Source organism: Humulus lupulus, chromosome 9 (genome assembly GCF_963169125.1).
Source record: "Humulus lupulus chromosome 9, drHumLupu1.1, whole genome shotgun sequence".
Classification (NCBI taxonomy): Eukaryota; Viridiplantae; Streptophyta; class Magnoliopsida; order Rosales; family Cannabaceae; genus Humulus; species Humulus lupulus.
In genome coordinates this window covers 135,900,891-135,910,061 of record NC_084801.1, presented here as the reverse complement: position 1 = coordinate 135,910,061, position 9,171 = coordinate 135,900,891, and positions in this window count along the sequence as shown.

Below are 9,171 nucleotides of genomic sequence, written 5' to 3'. Positions count from 1 at the left end.
GAATGACGATGAATTGGATCCACGAATAAAGGCAGATAGGGCATTAGAACCCATGGAGGAGGTTAAGGAGGTGTGCATCAGTGACACCGACCCGACCAAAGTAATCCGGGTAGGGAGAAATTTGAACCCGGAGGCGAGGGCTGCCATAATTCCTCGATTAAAAGAAAACTAGGACTTCCTGGCCTGGTCCCACTGAGATATGACCGGGATTGACTGCAATGTCACATGTCATGACCTGAACATCGACGAGAACGCAACTTCCATCCAGCAGAAGTGAAGGCCCCTGGGCACTGAAAGGGCGGAGGCCCTAAGGCTGGAAATCGAGTAGTTTTCCTCGATCAACTTCATCTAGGAGGCCTTGTATCCCGTTTGGCTGGCAAATCTGATGTTGGTGCCAAAGCCAAACAAAACGTGGAGGACATGCATCGACTTCAAGAAGGCATGCCCAAATGATTGCTTCCCTCTACCCTGAATTGACCAAATGGTGGATGCTACATCTGGCTACGAGTTGCTAAGCTTCATGGATGCTGTTGGGTTTTATGCCCTTATAAAACCATGTCGGACATGTAGCACGATTTCATATTATCAATAAAAGTAGTAGAAATCATTTAGTTTGACAACCGTGTTGCTTTCTTGTTTTATTACATGATTATTGAAATAATACAAACATTTATAAAATCCTGAACATATGGATAGTTACAATTATAGTGACTAGGTCACAGTGGATTATAGTTGTAATTATATGTTCAAAAGAACGAGTCCTAAGATTAGATCAATGCATTGGATTTTCACTGATTAGGCAAATCTACGATATGATCTACTTACACATTCAGGGTGTGATGTCTTGTCCAAGGCATCGACCAAGTAGATAAGATCGGATGTATTTAGTTACATCGGACTAGGACCGATATTGATTATTGATTGATAAATAAGTATCGTTGTTATCAAATCTAATCAATGTCACAAAGTTGACCATATATTAAGTCGATCTTAATTCTGAGTGATAATATTCTGCTAATTATATTATTTAAATCTTTTGACTTGTTCGTTACCAGCTTACCCTACGGTCTAGCCCATACTTACATCTTGGAGATTTATTAGTGTAATTGAGTGGGAGTATTATTCATAGATACGAAATCTATAACTTCTGTATGAGAAGTGAAAAGATGATTTCCTTAATTGCTTTGTTCAAAATGTTAAATGATTGAGATCTCATTTCTATGATTAAGTTCACAGAAATATCATTTATAAGGAACTTAGTGGGAGTTAAGGATAAAATACTGATGAGGGGTAAAACGGTAATTTGCACCCAGCTCGTTAGTAAGTCATCGATAGAGGATTGACTGATTGTAATGGTTATAACAATGGATAACGTATTTATGGTTTTGAAAATGCGTTCTATGAATTCAAGAGTCCAATTCCGAGTCTATAGTGGAGTCATGAGGAATTAATAAGGAAGTGAAAGTATTCGTAAATAAATTCATGGTAACTTGTTGGAGCTTGATTTCATGGATCCATGGTCCCCGCATCACCTTGGAGTAAATCATCTAGAATGTCTCAATTAATTGATTTAATTATCAATTAGGATTTTTTAAAGTTGACTAGGTCAATTTTGGAAAATTTACAGAGATGTGAGATTTAGAGAATGAAAGAGAATATTTGGGTAAATTTATTAATATTGATAAATTGGTATCAATATAAATAAATAATATTAAATCAAGTTTCAAATTATAATTAGTTAATTTGAATAAGGATTTAATTAATTAATTAAAAACAAATAAATAAAAGGTTTTGAATTTAGGCCCAGTTGGGATTTAAATTCAAAACAAAAAGATTGGGCCCAAGTCCATTTATGGCAGCCCAAGAATTTTATTTTTGTTTATTATTTTTAATTAATTTAAATTTAAATAAATCCCATTAAGTTGCCTATATAAAGAATATGATATCTAGGGTTTTCATAAAAAAAGTGAGTTTCAGTTGATTGGTAAGTGAAAACCTAGACAGTCTAACATTTCTTGGCCACTCTCTCTTCTTCTTCTCTTCAAGATCTATATCTCATGTGTTGAGAACCAGCCCACACTAGTTCTAGGTTGATCAAAGGCTTGGTGAGGAAGACTGTGTTGCTGATCTTGTTCAATCTCTTGATAATACTCTGCTACAGAAAGGAATCAAGGGTTAGAGAGATTGAAGGATGGAGTTGTTCCAGTTCCGTTGCGTAATGTAAGTTTTTACTTTACTCTGTATTTGTATCAATTTCATAGGAGCATGTTCTAGGAATTTGCATGTTTGTTTGATAATATGTAAATTGCATGAAAATAAATAAAGATCCTACAATGAGTTTTTCCTACAGATGCTTACTCTAGCTACAACCAGATCTTGATTCATGTAGCAGACCAGGAACACACCAACTTCCAAACAGATAAGGGCAGACCAGGAACACACCAACTTCCAAACAGATAAGGGTCTATACTGCTACATTGTCATGCCCTTCGGGCTCAAGAATGCTGGGACCACCTATCAAAGACTGGTCAACAGAATGTTCCGGAACCTACTTAGGAAGAACATGGAGGTCTACAAAGACAATATGTTGGTCAAGTCCAAGACATGGGCCCAACACGCGGATGACTTGGCAGAAGCATTTGCCATTATTTGGAAGTACGGGATGAAGCTGAATCCCAAGAAGTGATCTTTTGGCATGGCATCCGAGAAGTTTCTAGCCTTCATAGTAAGTTCAAGAGGGATAGAAGCCAACCCGGACAAGATTAGAGCATTGATTGACATACCATCGCCATGAAAACAAAAAGATGTTCAAAGCCTGACGGGAAGAATAGCAGCTTTGAGCCACTTTGTGTCATAGTCCACGGACAAGTGCATCCCATTCTTCAACATACTTTGCGGAAACCAGAGGTTTGAGTGGATGGACGAATGCGAAGAGGCCTTCCAAAAATTGATGGAGCATTTGGCCCAAGTGCCAATCTTGTAAAAACTGGTGGATAGGGAACCACTATACCTATATTTGGCAGTGTCAGAACATGCCATCAACGCCGCATTAGTGCGAGAAGAGGGAAAGGTCCAACTTCTAGTCTATTACATAAGCAAATGGTTGCTGGGCGCGGAGTCCAGATACCTTTTGATCGAGAAATTGACATTTTTCTTACTGATCGCTTCCAGGAAGTTAAGACCTTACTTTCAGGCCCATGCCATCAAGGTACTAATGAACCATCCCCTACGACAAGTATTGCAAAAGCCCGAATCATCGAGAAGACTTTTGAAGTGGGCCATGGATCTGAGCCAGTTCGATATCGCTTATGTCCCCAAAATCTCCATCAAGGGATAGGCCCTGGCCGACTTCATTCTAGAATGCACTAGGATAACCGATGACGAAGAACCTGTTGATCCCATAGTGCCCTTTTGGAAGATCTTTGTTGACAGAGCCTCCAATGAGAATGGGGCGGGGCCAGGATCATCCTAATATCCCCTCAAGGTAACCAGTTGCAAATTGCACCACGCTTCCTATTCGAAGCGTTGAATAATGAGGCAGAGCATGAGGCCATGCTGGCCGGATTACGCTTGGCCCAAGAAGTGGGGGCAGAAAACATCAAAGTCCACAGTGACTCCCAGTTGGTGGTCAGGCAGATTTTGGGAGAATACAAAACGAGGAGGGAGAAGATGGCCGCCTACATGGCGCGAATGCGGGAGTTGCTCCAATCTTTCAAAAGATACTTCAATCGCCAGATCCTCAGGGAACAGAATGTGTTTGCAAACACGCTGGCAAAATTGGCCACAAATGTTAAAGCAAAACTCTCTGGGGTAGTACCAATCAACCATCTACCCACGCCCAGTATTCAAGCTCCCGCAATCATCAACGTCATCGATTACACCACGTCATGGATGGGCCCTCTCATCCAGTATCTAACCACTAGGGAATTGCCCTCAAATAGGGTTGCTGCGAGGAAGCTTCAGTATCAGGCTCCCAGATACGTCATGATGGACGAACGACTCTATCCCAGGGAGTTATCCATGCCCTTTCTTTGATGCATATTTGGGACCGAAATGAGCACAATCATGCACGAAGTGCACGAAGGCTTTTGCAGAGATCACATAGCCGGACTCAGCTTGTCCAAGAAGATGCTCAGGCAAGGATATTTCTGGCCAACAATGAAGAAGGACTGTGTAGATTACGTCCGCAAGTGCGAACAATGCCAAAGGTACGCGAAGATCCTACGAGCCCCTCCCACAGAGATAACCTTGATGATCAGTACCTGGCCTTTTTCAGTTTGGGGAATTGATTTTGTAGAATTCCTCCCGACCGGGAAGGGCAAAGTAAAATATGCCATTGTAGCCATCAACTATTACACCAAGTGGGTCGAAGAGGAACCAATGAGCACCATCACCTCCAAAAAGGCCCTGGACTTCTTCATCAACAATATTGTGTGCCGGTACTGCCTCCCTCACAAAATTGTGTTCGACAAAGGGAAGCAATTTGATAGCATCCACTTCACTAACTTCTGTGAAAGACATGGAATCATCAAAAGCTTCTCCATAGTCATAAGGCCTCAAGAAAATGGGCAAATAGAGGTCGTGAAAAATATTTTTAAGGGGACACTAAAGGAAAAAGCTACAAGCTTGAAAGAGCAAGTGGCCGGAAGAGTTTCCTCGCATTCTATGGGCCTACCGGACCACGAAAAGAACCTCAACCGGACATACTTCCTACTCAATGGTTTATGGATGTGAAGTAGTCATCCCAGTAGAAACTACGGTCCCATCCCACAGACAAGACACATAAGATCTTGTCCAAAATCAGGCCCTGCTCCAGAAATCCCTGGACCTCATCGCAGAGATCTGGGAAGAATCACAACTGTAGCTAAAGATGTATCAGGGAAAGATCGCAAGACACCTTAACTCGAAAGTTAAGAGCCGAAGGTTCGGAACCGACTAGGTAGTCCTGAGAAAAGTCTTCCCTGCATCTCAAGATCTTAGAGTGGGGGTTCTAGGACCAAACTGGGAAGGACCCTATGAGATCCAAAATGAAGTAATTCCGGGAACATATCGCCTAAAGCGGCTAGACGAAATAGTGGTCCTATGGGTCTGGAACGCAGAACACATTCGCCGGTACTATCAGTAGTTGGGAGGATTTAAATTTGATCTTTAACATTTTTATTTTCAAGCAATGTATTCCCCAGGGCCATTTCTTATTTAATAAAATAGTTTGAACAAAACACCATAAGGAATGTTTTATGAAAAGAAAAAGTTCATGTCCGTCTCTAATTTTTACACGAAAAAGTGACCCATGACTACTCTCTTTTGTCACTTGGGGGGTAGGAGGACCATCTATGTAACGTCCCAAATTGCTTAATATGGCTCAGTGCCTGGATTAGGAGGCCAGAAGGGCAATAATTGATTTAATGTGTTATTATGTGATTATATGAATGATTATGTGGGTTGTATTATTATATGGCTATATTTGTATATTTATGTGTATGTATGTGATTTATGGATGAGACCACATTATTATGTGGATATATTTGAGTTATTCGACATGAGGCGATCCTAGGAAGCAAGTTAGCAGTTTAGTCATAACGGGGTTAATTACAAGGCTCGGGGTAAGCCTAGGGGTAGTTTGGTACTTAGTACAATACTGGGAATGAGCGGGTAATGGGAAATGATTTTGTAATTATTTGAGGATATTAGGAGTAACGAGAATTGTGAGACGTTAATTATGATTAATGGGATATGTGTTAATGACAAAATGGCCCTTGGGTGACTTTGAAGGATTAGATTAGCCCTAGGGGCATTTTAGTCATTTTAGGCTATGAGATGGACTTAACCAAAGGTTGGTTGTAGAAAGAACCACAGAAAATAGGGCACTGTCTCTCTCTTCTCTCTCGATCTTACTCTCTCTCTCTCTCAGTTTGATTTTGAAGCTTGGAGTTTAGGAGAATTGAAGCTAATTTGAGCTAGGTTCTTGATTGGGTGAAGCTTAAGGATAATTCAGTGATTGAGGTAATGATTTTGAGCTTGAAATTTGAGTTTTTCCTCTGGTTTTTATGTTGTTTGTAAGATTGAAAGTTTGATCATGAGATTTGGTTTTTGATAGTGTTTTTAGAGTTTCTAAACTTGGGTTTTATTGTTGGATTGGTGGTAATGTTGTGTTTGGGTTTAGTATTGATATTGGGGTTGTTTGGTTGAGTTTGGATTGAAGAAAATGCAGGGGAGATGGGTTCGTGGGGTCAAGTCACGGCCGTGACCTGAGCGAACCCCAGAGCCTTGATTGGGCTCTGTCTGCTAGGCACGCCGCAACCCTTAAGGGCAAGTCGCGGCCCACCACTGGCACCCAGACAGGGGGGCTATCTATCTGGGAGGCATGCCACGACCCTTGGGGGCAGGTCATAGCCCTGGTTTTAAGGGCGGGTTTTCAAAATTTAAGGCTCAAGATCGAATCTACTACTCATTTTGGTAGAATTCGAGGTCCTGGGGGCTAGAACTTGGTCCGGGAATATTTTATTTCACATTTTATTGATGGGATTTTATATTTGGTTATTATTTGGTTACCGCTGAGGGCCTAAGGTCAGGGTCGTTCTCAAGGGTCGTTCTTTAACTATTTTACGCTCGAGCTTGAGGTAAGAAAACTGCACCCATTATGTGACATACATGATTATTGATGAGGCATGTTGAGTGCTCTATACATGGAAATTTGTTGCATTGTGAATGCCTGGTTGCATTGCTTACTTGTGAGTGGCACTGACTTATTAGTTAGAAACGACAATAGTGATGAATGCTGGTCGTGAAGCTCTGACTTATAAGTTAGGAATGACAATAGTGTTGAGCACTGGTCGTATGACATTGACTTATGAGTCAAGAGCGGCAATAGCACAATGAACACTAGTCGATATGATTAGATCTAATCAACATAGCATCATACGCTCATCCGACCCAATGTTCGAAGAAAACAAAAGCGCTTGGCTAGTCTATGGCTTGTTACTCAGAGCCAGGGCTAAAAGGCCTAGGTGATTTGATGGTCACATGGCTTAGGGCTCAGGACCCCATAATGACTTAACAGTCATCTATTCAGGGTTCAAGACCCTAGAATGACTTAACAGTATTCTATTCAAGGCACAGGACCCCAGGATGACTTAACAGTCATCGATTCAGGGCACAAGACCCTAGATTATTTATTAATACTTGTAAACATGCAGTAATACGTTTTCTTGCTAAAACTTGGCTCACAGGTGCTATGTGGTGCATGTAAAGGGAAAGAAAAGCTTACCCAGCCTTGAGTGGAGAGCTTAGGTGGCGACGTTTACATATGCAGTCGCTTGACCACCACGACCAAGATGTTTCTCAGGGGAACTAGGGTTTAACCCTATTTTTGTCGCTTAGGTCAGTAGGATTGTAATTTTTGAATTGTAATGACCATTTTGGATTGTAAACAACTTTGTAAACACATTTTATGGGATCCCATGTACAACTTAACATTTTTAATCAAATATCCATTCCTTTTGACTGAAATTTTAACCCTGGCCATTAATAACACTTAGATGCACGTTTATGACCTAATGACTTGTTTAGTGAGTTAAGCACTATTTAAAATACACAGTGTGACGGTATTTGTTATCCAGGGCGTTACAATCTATACAAGTCCAGGATTAATAACAAAAAAGGATGCAAAGCTTAGAGCTTAGTCCTGATCCAGATTCGTATAGACTGGGGGTCCAAAACCCAACTCCCAAAAAAGGATGTAAGGCTCAAAGCCCAGTCCTAATCCAGGTTCGTATGGTCTGGAGGGTTCAAAACCTAACAGATTAGTCCAGACCTAACATGGTCCAGGATAGCCAAATCCTTATTCATGGTTTCCCTATAACGGTCCAGGACCGTTGGAACTAGAATTTTAGGTTTAAGTTGATTAAATTTAGTCTTGTAAACAGTCCAAACCTGTAACGACCCGAATTTGCTAATCAGGCTTAGGGCCTTGATTAGTGTGCCTGGAGGGCAATAAGTGGTTTAATATGTTTATATGTGGATTTATGTGTATATATGATTATGATGCATGTTTAATTGAGTTAAATGTGCATGTGGGCCCCGTCTGGATATTAGGGGCATAAGTGTGGTAGATGAGATAAATGTTGTATATATGTGATATGTCTGTACAGCACGATCCGAGACAGTTTTGGGGAGCGGTTAGCCAGAGAGTCACAACGGGGTTGAGATTTGGACTCGGGGCGAGTCGAGGGGTAATTTGGGTATTAGATGAGTTATGGGGTTATCGGGACATGAAAATAAATATTTGGAGATATATTTGAGGATAGAATGTCTAGGCGGGAATATCTGGGAAATTTACCATTTTGCCCTCGGGGACGTTTTGGTACCCCGAGCCTTGAGGTAACCCTTTAGACTTAAGTCAAATAAAACAAAAAGGGAGAATTGTTTAGAAACTTGAGGGAACCGACACATATTTTCCTTTGAACTAAAGATAGCTCTTGTCTCTCTCTCTCTCTCTTTCACTCTCTAAGGCAAAACTCAAAGGGAACTCAAAGGAATTGGCTAGGAATTAAAGGGATTTCAGCTGAGATACTCTAGGAACTTGAAGCTTGAAGATTGAGGCATAGGGGGAACTGGTTCAGAAGTTTAATTCAGTAAGAGGTAAGTTTTAATTACTAACGTTTAGTCTTAAATTTCTGCTGGTTATAAGGGATTGCATGTTAGCTAAGCTTGTTTTATCCTTGGGTGTTCTAGTTGAGTTTTGGAGCATATTTTAAAGGGGTCTTGATGTTGTTTCTGAGCTGGAATAGCTGTGCTGGATATCTGGGAATGTTAGTCAAGTTTTAGGATGAATTGTCTTGGGGAAAGGGTTAGAAAAATGGTGTAAAAATCTGGGTTCGGTGTAGAGCGCTGCGGCCCTAGGAAGGGTACGCTGCGGCCCGCGTGCGCGCGCGGCCATGGGAGGCCGAGAGGTTCATGCGAGCCGCGGCCCGTGTGGGGGTCAGTGAGGTGATAGCCTCTGTTTCGAGGCTAGCCGCGACTCTTGTGAGTGGGGCCGCAACCCTTAGTGCCAATCTGAGTTTTTAAGGGTATTTTGGCTTGGGAACTTAAGGGGTAAGGCTCGGGATGGATTTTATCACCCGGATTGATAGAATTCAAGGTCCCGGAGGTTGGGGATATGGCTTGAAGTTA